Raw genomic sequence first — 14706 nt, forward strand, 5'->3', positions numbered from 1 at the left:
GAAACATAATGTCTATTGACACTCATTTTTAGTGATCTAAATACTTGTGTCTCTTGACACATCTCAACCAACTCTTCTACTGCTTAAATTTGATAAGTCAGAAGCTGATTTGCTGTTGGTCCCTCAAGTCAAACATGGGCAAAGATTCTCCAAGTGCCCGTTTCAAAGGAGTCGGGTTTCATACATGGCAGACCCGCATCAAACTGATAGATAACTATGAGACTTCACAGGATACATGGAAGAGCCTTGACACTTTGTTTGGTGCACATTCTAAATCATCAAAGTACGGTCTCCTGATTGAGTTTTTCAGGCTTGAAATGAAGTCCAGCACATCACTTGCCACACATTTAAATTACATGGAAGGACTTCTAACCCAATTTGCAGGAATCAACATTAAAATTGAAGAAGATGTTTGCATCGGTGTTCTACTTAAGAGTTTGCCTCCTGAATATAATAATGTATCAATAACTCTAATTAATATGCTAAACCCTAAACTTGTTGATATCGAGACATCGCTGTTAGAGGAGGAAAAGAAGCTAAAAACTAAGGAAGAACCAAGTACATCTAGAGATAAGCATGCATTATATGTTGGCAACAGGTGCAAAGGTAAGAAGGATCAGCTCTTCTGTGATTTCTACAAAAGGACTGGACACACAAAGAAGTTCTGCCATGCCAGAAAGAGGTCCCAAAAGGCCTATCTAGTTGTAGTCAAAGAAGAAGAAGAAAATGGAGAAAAGGAAGAAGAAGAAGAAGACCACTAGGAGAAGGAAAAACCTCATTAGTCCTTCTATTCAGATAGAATTTTTTAGCTTTGTGTTTCCTAAGCCCTAATGCTTGAGACATAAACTTGTAAACTCCTAAGTTAGCCATGTACTACAACCTCTATACACTTTGTGAGGCCCCTGCTACAGCCTCTGGATGTCCATCATGTTTGTGGTACCCACACTTAGCTTTTTTGCGATAGCCTCTGATGTTTTGTCATGTTTATGGTGTGGCCACACTTTGCAGGCATTGCTTTCACTAAAGCCTCTATATACTTTGTACTTTTGGTTGTGATTGAGGAGGGGTATTGAGATATTTGTAATCACATCTACTTCAATCCCTTTGTGAGGAGTAGTGAGGGCTCATGACCAGAATCCCATATTCAGAGTAGGAGAAAGTACCACCACTCAATTCCTATAAAGCATTGTACTTGCACTCTTTTTCTAATGCAATGATAGTACTCTTTTCTTTCCAGTAAAGTGTCATGTCACTGTCAATACAAAAGATTGTGTTTATGAGTCCAAGTCTCAATCTTGGAACCTAAATCACTTGTGTAACGATTTTTCCTAATCAGGGTCAATGTCTTCATGAGTTTCTTTTTCCTCTTTCAACCTCCATAGCTTCTGCATCTTCCATGCTCTAGATCCTGCGTATTTCGCATCCCTTAGTGGATTTGCTTCGTAAAAACCCTTGCCGAAAACTTAAAAATCCTAAACCTTAGACTTTAAATCTTAAGTGATAAACCCTGAATCCTATATCCCTAAACCCTTGATGATAAACCCCAAACATGTGTCCTCTATGCTAAGCTTGAGTACATCAAAGTGCTTGGGTGATGCTTGCATGGTACACACTCAAGCTCTTCTTACTATATACATGCAGTCCAATGGTTGGACTTTTGTGTTTGAGGTGGCTATATGGGTTGTCAATTCATGCATATGTTGGTCAAGTTAGTAGCAAGAGATCCATTGTTAAGAAAATAATATCTCTTTTTTACCCATGATAGCTAAAAATGGAGTTCCGTTGGGTCAACAGGAAGATATCCACTACAAGAAAACATCACCCTTTTTCCCATGCTAGCCATTTTCAACTTGCTCCTCATGGACACAATACAAAATCTCATGGCCTTTTAGACTTCCACTACTAGCAATGCAATGTCTTAGGAAATAAGTCTAAATAAATGCAAAAGGTGCAACCCTAGTTAATTTGTGGAAGTTGATATCTAACATAAGTGACCTAAGATGTATGACTACACTGACCCATTATGCAATCCTTATTCGTAGTGCAAGGTGTGAGGTATGTGTTAAAGGTTATGCCTCAATAGATAATGGTTTTCTATGCACAAGGACTAGAGAGGAACATAAATGTGCATAATTTCATGAATTATTTACATTTGTGAATTATGGAAATTCAATTATGTGGGTGGAATGCCAGTCATCAAACATGTTATCCATCAAATGCTAGACATTTTCTTATACCAATGTTCCTTACAACTCACATCCACTTGACTTTTCTAATACTTGTTGCACAAATAATGTCAATTATGTAAGAATTAGACCAAGCTTTGCCTATGGAAATTTAAAAGATAAAAATAGAAGTGATATGATGTAAATCTTCTTTGTGTGATATGACTTTAAGGTGTTTGTAGGACACAAGGGATGCTAGCTTCGTGAGATAATGGGAGTTTGAGGTCTCTTTTATGTGAAGTTGAGATCTCTTTAGGGGAAGCTTGAGCACATGTTGAAGATTGTATCAACCCTCTTCGCCAAGGAGGAGCTTGGTAATATTGTTTCCCATCTATCTCTGGTGATAGTGATACGATAGTTTCCCCTCTCTCATTGAGCTTGAGCACATGATCAAGATGTTACCAACACTATCTTTTTTATATTGACTTCCTTTCTATTCTAAATGTATTTGAGAAAGAGTATGAGCATATGATCAAGCCTCTAGCATCCTTTTTTGTTTCATATGACTTTGAGGTGTTTTTGAGATGCAGGCAAGGGAAACTTGGCAAGATAACGAGACACATCTTGAGCATGTGCCCAAGATTATATAGACCCTCTCCATTTTTATGTGGCTTTGAGTTCTCTTTAGGACAAAGCTTGAACATGCACTCAAGGTGGTATCAACACTATCTTTTTTGTGTTGACTTTCTTTCTCTTTTAGATGTATTTGAGAGGAGCTTGAGCACGTGATTAGGCCTATAGTAGCCTTTTGTGTTTCACATGACTTTGAGGTGTCTCCTAGACACAAGGGAGGGAAACTTGTCAAGATAATGGGACAACACTTGAGCACATGCTCACATCTATATAGATCCTCTTCACTTTTATGTGGATGTAATGTGCCTGCCTATCGGCTATCCAAGCACGTTTTAGCGGTCCATTGAGAAATGAATCTAAGTGTCGCTGCCTAGCACTCCCATAGAATGTTCTGGGGTTTGTATCATAGGGTTTCCCAATTCCGTATCCCAATGGAATGTTCACGAAAAAACCCACTAGGATCAAACTGAAATCTGGGTTCCTAGTGGCAAAGGTCTCCTGACAGCATTCTAACGTCAGGTTTTGGACATCTTGCTTCACATAGAGATACCCAATCCAAAGTAGATTCATACGGCACTTGGTTCAAATACAATGAAAAATGAGAGGGATGCGCTGCTCAACCTCTTTGCCTGTAGGGCATTGTCCCATTCCGATCTCCTAAAATAGCATGAATCAGGTTCTAACCTAGCACTGCCTAAAAGAAGCCTCCCTTTCCGTCGGATGTTCCGTCCACCTGCTTCCCTTGATAGCTTTAGTTTTCTAATAAGGTCCTACCACAATTATGTGTAACGTTTAAAACCAGCTTTCTTAATTAAGCCTCTTAGGAAACAAGGTTCATTTATGTAATTTATGGCACATACAAAAATATAGGGCAAGAAATCCTTTAAGAATAAAGTTCTAACAAATTTCTTACCTTATCTCACGTTGTCAAAGGGTTTGCAGTTCATGGTATAAAACATGGAGTTCTTATAATTGCATATGAACTTCATTAGGATTCACATGAGAAACTTTCATACATAATTAAGTCATTATTCCCCTACATTTGTCTTAGATGCCATTTAATCTCATAAGTTCCTTTGTAACTTGGCATGCAATTTTCAGTTTGTATCATGTAAATTGACAAAAATAGAGTCTATGAGGATCTTCAACTTGATCAACAGGTGGTAATTGACAGTTTACAGGTTATGTCACATTGGTTCATGAGGTGTATTTGCTTGGAAATCAAGAAAAGTGCCCAAAGTCCATTTGGTTTGTATGGGACATGAAGTAATGGTTGTAAGAGACTTGTGTGACTTGTAAGTGACCTATATGGTCCACTTTTTGTGTGGAAGAAGGAGAGGAGTGCAGCTCGCATTTTTCGGCACATTTTTCGGGCCCGCACACCTGTGGAAGATGGAGGGAGAGTTGAAGACTATGGTGAATGCTCCAAAGCATGCAAACGCTGAGCAAATTGAAGATAAAGAGGAGATACAAACAAAGAAGGTGAGAGTCCTTTTTGCCCATCCATTTGGTATCACGAAAATGAGTTGTATGACAGTCCATAAAAGGGAAAAATAGAGATAAAGTATTTAGCCTGCTCTTACGAGCGTCTTCTTCCATTCTCTTACCATTTTCATGGACCATTGAAGCCCTTCGTGTGCCCAAGTACTTGAGTGACTTTCCGGCAAGTCAAGAGGTGATTTTTTCCAACGTATGGGTTGAATAGGCTCTCCCAAAAACTATCATAAACAGGGCAGCCATTAAAACTCATTCATTTGAAGGGGTTTCTTGAAATCTAATCACTTCCTTGTGTAGACAATGCTCCCGAAACAATAGGGCATTGGTTGAGATTGTAATGAGAGACTTTCTCATGAGTTTGTATACATTTATGAGTCAAGTTTGAGGGCTGGAAATTACTGTTTTAATGTAGGGCTGAAGTACATTTGTGGTTCTACTGAAGCATTTTTATCATCCTTTGGACTCTATGTCAGTTGTAATGAGTTCTATGTCTCTATACCTTGTATCTTGTAGTCTCAATTCATGTATCTTCATGAAATGGAGGGAATTAGAGCTTGAATTTGTTGTAGGGAATGGAACAAAATCTGAAATAGATTTATGCATAAACCTCATGGTTATTGATGTGGCCAAAATTGGGCTTCCTCTTGAGCCGAATTTCGGTAACGGTGGCATGAAGAAAAGACTAGAGGATTTGGCAACAAGAATAGCCTATGTAGCTGTTGATGCAGCTACCTATGGGCTACAAATTGAGCCAACCAATGAGATTGTTAAAGCATGTAAAGCTGATGTAAAATCTAAAGTGTGGGTGCACGCCTTAGATCGTATGGAGCAAGGCAAGGCATCCAAAGATGATTTGACTACTGCCAATCAATGCATCCGAGGAATAACTAGATGGACTGAGCCGGTTGATTCATTTTTAGCTTTCGCTTGGTTGGCTAAAATCAATAATCAAGAAGCTATGGTAGAAGAAAAGAGAAGAAGATGTTGCCGGGTCCCTCCTCTTTAGGGTCAACCAAACGTGTGACAAGAAGTAAACCGGATCAGCAGAAGGCTGCTGAAAATCCACCACCACTGCCAGAGCATGTCATGGAAGATGCCCCACAAGCAAAGAAGACGGAAGGAAAGAGAAAAGGAAAACATCCCGGCTACAAGCTGCAGTCTGACATAGAGACTGCGACGGATCTCAAGCGGGTCCTAGAAGAAAGGATTCTTGGAAGCAAATTTGAATTTACATTGGGTGAAATTCTTGGAATTGCAAAATGAGGATTTCATGATGTAATAATTGATGTAATTAAACGGAAAAGACAATATGTTGGTGAAGAAACTAAAGAATCTGTGCATGCTTTTTTGCAAGCTCTTCATGTGTATTTGCAGGATGAAGAGAAGCTGAATAATCAAGGGATTCGATTGGAGGCAATCAAAGAATTGATTGCAGCCATAGAAGCCAAAGATGAAGACATCTATGAAGCTGAAATTGAAGAAGCTATTGCAGATAATGTTATGGTGGGATCTTCTCAATCCAAAGAGCAGCCCATGCATAAGAAAGAAGCTCGTCTTCACAACATACAAGAAGAGATTGATGCTCATTTTATTCCAAGTAGTCACTACTCCCGTACCCATTGGGCAAGGGCGACTACCGAAACCGTTGTCAAGACTGGAGCAAGAGAGACTCCATGCATTGCCCTTATAGACCATGGTTCGAAGATCAACATCATGTCAAGAAGTCTCTATGAGAATGGTGGATGGCCCATAGATGTGGACCCGGGATGGTGCATGAGAGCAACCAATAATTCTTCTGGTGATTTCTATGCAGCATGTCCTTATGTATAGGTTACTATTGGTGATGTAAAAGATGAATTTCATTTCTTTGTTCAAGATTCTTGTAGCTATCCTATCATTCTTGGTCAACCTTTTATTTCTGAGTCTCGTTTGGAGACAAAGGCCCTTGATGATGGTTCATCTTATGCTCGGATAAGAAGTAAGGTTAATGACAAAGCTGTCCAATTTCTGACTGTTTGTGTAAATCATCACCGGAATAGAGATCGATTGAGAGATCATCTTGTACCTCATAATGCCCGAGAATTTAAGGGTTTTTGGGTCCCCACTGCTATAAGTTGAGGCTATGGCAATGCTTCATGTAATCAAAATTTTCCTCCACATGTAAAGGGGGCTATGTCAAAGGCTAATTATTTATAGCCAATAGTGTGGGCTATTATAAATAGTTTTCAACCATGAATAGGGCTGAAAGAAAGCATTTATGTCATGTGGAACGGGAGCTGAAGCAAGTTGATGTTTTGGCTGAAAATGAAGAAATTTCATGACTGTTTTATGGGTTGATTTATAATGATACATTGGCTGAAATACATGCAGCTGTTCATGCAGAAAATCAAGCTAAAAATCAATCCATACAGGTATGCACATTGGATATTTATGACATAATTTAAGAATTTGCTGATCATGAAGCTTTTGGACAGCCAAACAGGGATGAGGCAAGAGTAGAAACAAAGTACAAGACAGTTGACAAGAAGGTCAAGCCGGTGGCAACTCCACTAGCTCCTGAAAGTGAGGGGCTGGCTGAAAGGGCATCCAAATAGCCAAGTCTTCGTGACCCCAAAGATATTGGTCACCAATTTACAGCTGAAAGCTTACGGGAGTTAAAAATTGGTGAAGAATCAATTCTCTTGCCAGCTGAAAAGAACTCTTTTATGCGGATATTAAAGAAACATGGAAAAGCTTTTTCATTTTAGCCTCATGAAATTGGCTATGTGGATCCAAATGTTGTGGCACCAATGGTGATTTTCACGGTCCCACACATCCCTTGGAATCTTAAGCCAATTCTGGTACTAAGGGCCCATTTGCCTAAGTTACTAGAGCTTTTAAATGAAAAGATAAAGATGCAAATATTGGAGCCATCTTCAGCTCTGTATTCTAACCGATGGTTTACCGTGCCTAAGAAGAATGGATCTTTGCGATTCATTCAAGATTTACAGCCTGTCAATAAAGTCACTATTAGAAATGTTGGTTCGGGTCCAATTGTTGATGAATTTGCTGAGGCTTTTGCAAGTAGAGCAATTTATTCCATTGGTGATCTATATTCAGGCTATGACCAATTTCATCTTGCTTTGGAAAGCCGAGACATTACCACAATGAAGATGCCTCTTGGTTTAGTCCGCATGTGTACTCTACCCAAAGGAGCTACAAATTCAGTGGCTCACATGATGAATGCCATGCACAAAGTATTGAGAGATTATATTCCCCAACTTACTCTTCCTTTCCTTGATGATGTACCGATCAAAGGATGTGAAATTCATGAGAAGAATGAAGAGCTCAATGAGCTTGGATGCCGCAAGTTTGTTTCCAATCATATTAATGATTATGCTCAAATCTTGTCTAAACTGGAAGAAGTCCATCTTACTCTTTCAGGAGCTAAATCTGTTTTTAGAGTTGAAGAAGTTCTTGTGGTTGGGCATATGTGTGGCCCATATGGCCAAAAGCCTTCTCCAATCAAGATTGATGCTATCAGCAAAATGCGGGAAATATGCACAAATGTTTCGGAGGTGAGAAGATTTCTTGGAGCATGTGTTTTCTATCTTATTTGGATCCTACACTTCGCTCATGTTGCTGGAAATCTTTATCAAGTGTAAAGAAAAGGCCAAAGGTTTATGTGGGAAAAAGAGTATACTCAAGCAATTCGAAAATTGAAGAAATTGCTAATTTCATCTCCCACCTTGAAGAGGGCTAATTACTCTAATGGACAGCCTATCATACTCACGGTAGACACAAGTCCTATTGGGATAGGATGGGCTGTTGGTCAAGATGATCTTGAGGGCAACAGGTATGCAATTCGCTTGGGAGTGAAGGTTCTTAATGAACGTCAAAGAAGATATGCTCAAATTAAAAGAGAACTTTGGAGAGTTGTAACTGCATTGAAGTGTGATCGGGAGTACTTCATGGATGCACATGTAGTAGTTGAAACAGATTGTCTTCCACTCTTGGGCATGATTGCCAACTGTTTCACTCTCAACATAGCTATGCTAAGATGGATAGCCTATATTAAATCCTTAAATCTTGATTTGAAACATATTGCAGGAAGAGATAATCCAGTTCCTGACATGCTTTCACGTGCCAGATATAAAGATGAATAAGAGATGATGGATGAGGAAGTAACAGAGTCTATATTTGCTGAAAATGATGCTGTAATTGTAAGTTCAAATAAGAAAACAACATGTACAGCTATTCATAATGATGGTACATCTGCCATAAATGCAGGTACATCAATCATTACAGCAAGTATAGCAGGTGTACTACTGCTATAACAGAATTTACACAGGTAAAGAATGAAGAAACAACCATGGAAAGACGGTGGGCAGCTGAAAGACAGCATGCTCAATGCTTTACTTTAGTTTGTTCTCATTTTATGGAAGAATATTATGTAGATGATTGGCTAAAAATTGGCCAATACTTGAGCACTATGACGAAGAAGGAAGATTGGACTAATGAAGAGTTCAAGAGAATCAAGAGAAAGGCTTATGGCTTCTTTCTCAAAGACGGATACCTTTGGAGGCATGAGAAGAAGAAAGGAGGAGCGCCTGTTCATGTCTCAGGAGACAAGAAGACTCAAAGACAGGTCATGCAAGAATTTCATGAAAGCCTATTGGTTGGCCATAGAGGCATATGGGGCACTTTTGCCAAGATAAAAGAGAAATTTTGGTGGCAAAACATGCATAAAGACATTGAGAATTTTGTTGAGACTTGTCATGTTTGTCAAATGTACTCTATGGTTAAGCATAGAGATGGGCTTCAGCCTACCTTTCCTTTGTGCAGTGGCAGGTTATATGCCAGCTGAACTAATGTATGGGCAGCCACCTATTATGCCTATTGAGGAGTCTATTATCACATGGAGTATCTTGCCTTGGGATGAAGGCATAAATAGAGAAGAGCTGCTAATTTTGTGCATAATAAGGCAGCTTGAAAGTAGGCCAGAGGATGTCAAGTCAGCTATCCAAGAGAATGATTGGGTACTTGTCTATGATAGCAGCCTAGACAATCAGTATAATGCTCATAGGAAGCTAGCCAAGCGATGGTTTGGACCATACGTGGTGAAGGTAGTACATGATAATGCTACTTACACTTTGGCTGAAATGGATGGGACCATGATCAAGATACCAATAGCCGGAAAATGTGTCAAGCTCTTCAAATGAAGAGAGTCTTCTACTTATGAGCTTGATGACTTGGATGTGAGCCATCTACTTGAAGACAAAGAAGAAGAAGAAGACTTAGAGGATGAAGATGAAGATATGTCAGAAGAAGAGCCTCCTTAACCTGCAATTTCATGAAGTGGCACATGCCAGAGGATGTGCAGGTTAGAAGGGGGTGAATGTTAAAGGGTTTGCAGTTCATGGTATAAAACATGGAGTTCTTATAATTGCATATGAACTTCATTAGGATTCACATGAGAAAAAACTTTCATACATAATTCAATCATTATTCTCCTACATTTGTCTTAGATGCCATTTAATCTCATAAGTTCCTTTGTAACTTGGCATGCAATTTTCAGTTTGTATCATGTAAATTGAAAAAAAAAAGTCTATGAGGACCTTCAACTTGATCAACAGGTGGTAATTGACAGTTTACAGGTTATGTCACATTGGTTCATGAGGTGTATTTGCTTGGAAATCAAGTAGAGTGCCCAAAGTCCATTTGGTTTGTATGGGACATGAATTAATGGTTGTAAGAGACTTTTGTGACTTGTAAGTGACCTATATGGTCCACTTTTTGTGTATAACAAGGAGAGGAGTGTAGCCCGCATTTTTGGGCACATTTTTTGGGCCTACACACCTGTGGAAGATGGAGGGAGAGTTGAAGACTATGGTGAATGCTCCAAAGCATGCAAACGCAGAGCAAACTGAAGATAAAGAGGAGATACAAACAAAGAAGGTGAGAGTCCTTTTTCCCCATCCATTTGGTATTACGAAAATGAGTTGTATGACAGTCCATAAAAGGGAAAAACAGAGATAAAGTATTCAGCCTGCTCTTATGAGTGTCTTCTTCCATTCTCTTACCATATTCATAGACATTTGAAGCCCTTCTTGTGCCCAAGTACTTGAGTGACTTTGGAGCAAGTCAAGAGGTGATTTTTGCCAATGTATGGGCTGAATAGGCTCTCCCAAAAACTATCATAAATAGGGCAGTCATTAAAACTCATTCATTTGAAGGGGTTTCTTGAAATCTAATCACTTCCTTGTGTCGACAATGCTCCCGAAACAATAGGGCATTGGTTGAGATTGTAATGAGAGAATTTCTCATGAGTTTGTATACATTTATGAGTCAAGTTTGAGGGCTAGAAATTAATGTTTTAATGCAAGGATGAAGTAAATTTGTGGTTCTACTGAAGCATTTTTATCATCCTTTGGACTCTATGTCAGTTGTAATGAGTTCTATCTCTCTATACCTTGTATCTTGTAGTCTCAATTCATGTATCTTCATGAAATGGAGGGAATTAGAGCTTGAATTTGTTGTAGGAAATGGAACAAAATCTGAAATAGATTTATGCATAAACCTCATGGTTATTGATGTAATCAGATCCAAGTTTATTATGGTAAACTTGTATGACACGGCTATGTAAGATATTGGTTACTCTCTATTTCATTTACTCTCTCCATAACTAACTCAAGAATCCATCAAACCCCAAAATTTTTCCTCTCTCTCCTTTGGATCTCTCACTCGTCTTCTGCTCTAAACCTCAGTGGTAGACCTTTGACCCCCAACACGATGACAATGTTAATCTTTGTCTCCTACTCGTACAAGAGAAATTATGTATCCCTTCTATCCAACAGAAGTACCCGGTCCAAATCACATGGCACCATAAATTCCATCCATTATCTAGAATAGGATCTTCTAATGCCCTAGATGTTGGGCTCACGATAGTCTTAACCTCCGTTCTAGACTAGGAAAGGGGTGTCTAGAGCTTCACTTGACTCCAAGCGGCCTAGGAGTGAAACACAATTTCCGTGGTTGGCCATTTTACCACTCGACCTTTGGCTCGTGAATCGAGCAGTGCCCTCTCGGGGTAATCTGTAGTGCGACCTTGGAGATGATCCACCCATGAAAACTATCATTCCTTAATTAATCCATTTAGGAATTATTACAATTCAGAGAGAAAAAGATGGACAAAAGCATAGTCAGGAAGGGTAGCAGACATGCTTCCTTCTCAGTTCATTCCATCAACACACACACTAAAGTCAACTGTGTGTACTACACATAAAAGATCAACAGACCTAGATCTAATCATGGTTAAGTCAGTGTGACTTAACGTCATTCAACTAGGATAAACAACTGACCAAAGACTAAGAGCTTGAATCTCAACACTCCCTCTCAAGCTCAAGTGGGGTACTTCACTCCAAGTAGCTCTCTGAAATGCACAAACTTATCTTTGCCCAATGACTTGGTAAAGATATCTACAACTTGGTCTTTTGTCCTCACATGGACCAAATCAATGTCACCTACAATCACTTTTTCCTTGATAAAGTGATAGTGTACCTCAATGTGCTTAGTCCTAGCATGATAGACAAGATTACTGGCTAGGAGCACACTACTCATGTTGTCACATTAGAGTGTACATGACAGGCTTGACTTTCTACATATCCAAGTCATCAAGAAGCTTCATGAGCCATGTTGCCACACATGCAACTAATGCAACACCGGTATACTCTGCCTTAGTACTAGAGAGTGCAACTATAGGTTGCTTCTTACTGCTCTAGTTGACCATACTACTACCAAAGGAAAATGCATACCCACTAGTAGATCTCCTGTCATAGGCACTTCCTGTCTAGTAAATATTTGTATATCCTGTAAGCTCCAAAGACTTACCATGCTCATAGAATAGACCATAGTTTGATGTAGCCTTCACATATCTCAAGATCCTCCTCACTACATCCAAGTGCAACTTCATAGGCTTTTGCATGAATTGGCTAATCAGTCCAACTGAATAGCTAAGATCTAGTCTAGTAATGGTAAGGTAAATTAGGCTACCCACCATTTGTCTATACATAGTGACATTCTCAATCTCATGTTAAACATCTACAAGTAGCTTAATATTTTTCTCCAATGGAGTGCTCAATGCTTTGCAATCCAACATACCATACTTGGTCAACATGTCTTGTGCATATTGCTTTTGCAACAACCAAGTACCATGAGGTGTAGAGACAACCTCAATCCCAAGGAAATACTTCAATTCTCCCAAACCTTTGACTTGAAATTCAGCATGTAACATTTCCTTGATCTCTCCAATTCATGTGACATCATCACTTGTAATGATCAAGTCATCCACATAGATGGCTAACATAGATGGCTAATATCGCATAACTAGCCTTTGTCTTCTTTGTAAATAGGCTATGATCATCTTTTCCCATAGTGAAACCAAGTTTCTATAAGCATGCACTTATCTTAGCATTCCAAGCTCTAGGTGCTTGCTTCAGCCCATATAATGCTTTCTTCAAACTACACACATATGTAGGAAAATCTGGATGTACATAGCCCTCAAGTTGATCCATGTATACTTCCTCAACCAAATAACCATTGAGAAAAGCATTATTCACATTCATCTAATACATACTCCATCCTTTAGATGTTGCCAAAGCAATCACTGTCCTCACGATTGCCATTTTAGCAACAGGGCTTAATGTTTTCTCATAATCAAGACCATATTGTTGTGCATACCCTTTTGCCACAAGTCTTGCCTTGTATCTTTCCAATGTGCCATCTGATTTGCACTTCACTTTGTATACCCATTTGCAACCAATAGCCATTTTTCTTTCAGGCAAATCAACCAAATCCCAAGTGTCATTTCTAGCCAATGTTGAGTATTCCTCATCCATTTCCTTGCACCAATGATAATTTATAATAGCTTCGAAAAACTTTGTGGGTTCCTTGAAGCTAGTGATTTTTTTCATATATGCACAATGCCTCATTCTATAGCCACTGTATGTAAGCCTATCCACAAGATTCCTGACTCTTTCTGATCTCCTCAACTGAGGTGTAGTATGAGACTCTCCTCTCTCATGAGGTGGTATGTATCTATGTCTCATATCAGGAGTCACAACTGATGGAATACCAAACTCACTATCCAAGCTGTCAGTGCTAGGTGAACCATAACCACAAGTGAGTGGCCCTATAACATCATCAAGTTTGCCTTTGTCTTTATCCACATTTCTCCCCCTCACTGACATACCCCTATTAGTGGACAAATATGTTGAAGTCCTCAATCTACATGTCCAAGGACTAACTGATGTAGTAGCATCTTTAGAAGGCCCAGAAATGTTTGCACTTTCATTTGTACCTACATGTACATAAGTCTCCTGACAACCATCATCATCATTCATCAGAGTGATCTTCTTCTCATGCCATGATTTTAGCTCATCAAATACCACATTTCTTGAGACCAATGTCTCATGATGAGTACAAGGATTGTAGCATTTTTATGCTTTCCTATCTTGTGCATACCCAATAAAGATGACCTTTTCTACCTTTGGATCAAGCTTCTTCCTCTTTTCATCTGGAACATGTACATATGCAAAGCATCCAAAGACCTTAAGATGGCTAATGTCTGACTTTATCCCATAAAGCCTCTCATGAGGAGTCACCTCTGTTGGGGGTAAAGGCGCCTCCGCCGGGCCGCCCCGTGTATTACTACACTGACAGTACCCGCGCGGCGCCCGTCACGTCACTTTATTCTTTATTCTTTTAGTGACAGTTTGAATAAAGGAAGGCCCGGTCACACATTGTGACTGTTGGAGTTCCCATTTCTTGTCTCTCTCTTTCTTGCTCTTGCTCTCCCGCCATAGCTCGCGTGCAAGCTTCGATCCTTCTCACCTTTCACCCTCATGTATCCCTGTTGTTGGTGTATGATTCATGATGTACAACTGCAGTCATTATAGCCTCTGCTAGGCTTTTCTCATTCAACATGGCTCTTTTGCCGATTCCATGATCACCTTGTTTTTCCTTTCTGCCACACCATTTTTTGGTGCTATGTAATTGCATGCCAATTGCCTTTTAATCCCATGAGCTACCAAGAAGTGATCAAAGTCTTTAGAAACATATTCTCTAGCACTATCAGATCTCAAGCGTAAGATGTAGCCAGCTAATTCTTTCTCCATGTCTCTTGAAGTCCTGAAAAGCATCCATGACATCACTTTTGTGCTTCAGCACATACAACCATGTGTACCTACTATAGTAATCTATGAATGACACATAGTAACGCGATCCCCCAAGAGATGCATTCTCTAAGGGTCCCCATACATTAGAATGTACAAGCTGTAACGGTCTAGTAGTAGTGCTTACATGTCTCATAAATGGAAGCCTTGATTGCTTCCCAAATTGACAAGATTGGTATACATGTCCAATACCACATGCT

The sequence above is a fragment of the Lygodium microphyllum genome, chromosome 2 (genome assembly GCF_053477565.2).
Source record: "Lygodium microphyllum isolate KBCC chromosome 2, Lygodium_microphyllum_v1.1.10, whole genome shotgun sequence".
In the NCBI taxonomy this organism is placed as follows: Eukaryota; Viridiplantae; Streptophyta; class Polypodiopsida; order Schizaeales; family Lygodiaceae; genus Lygodium; species Lygodium microphyllum.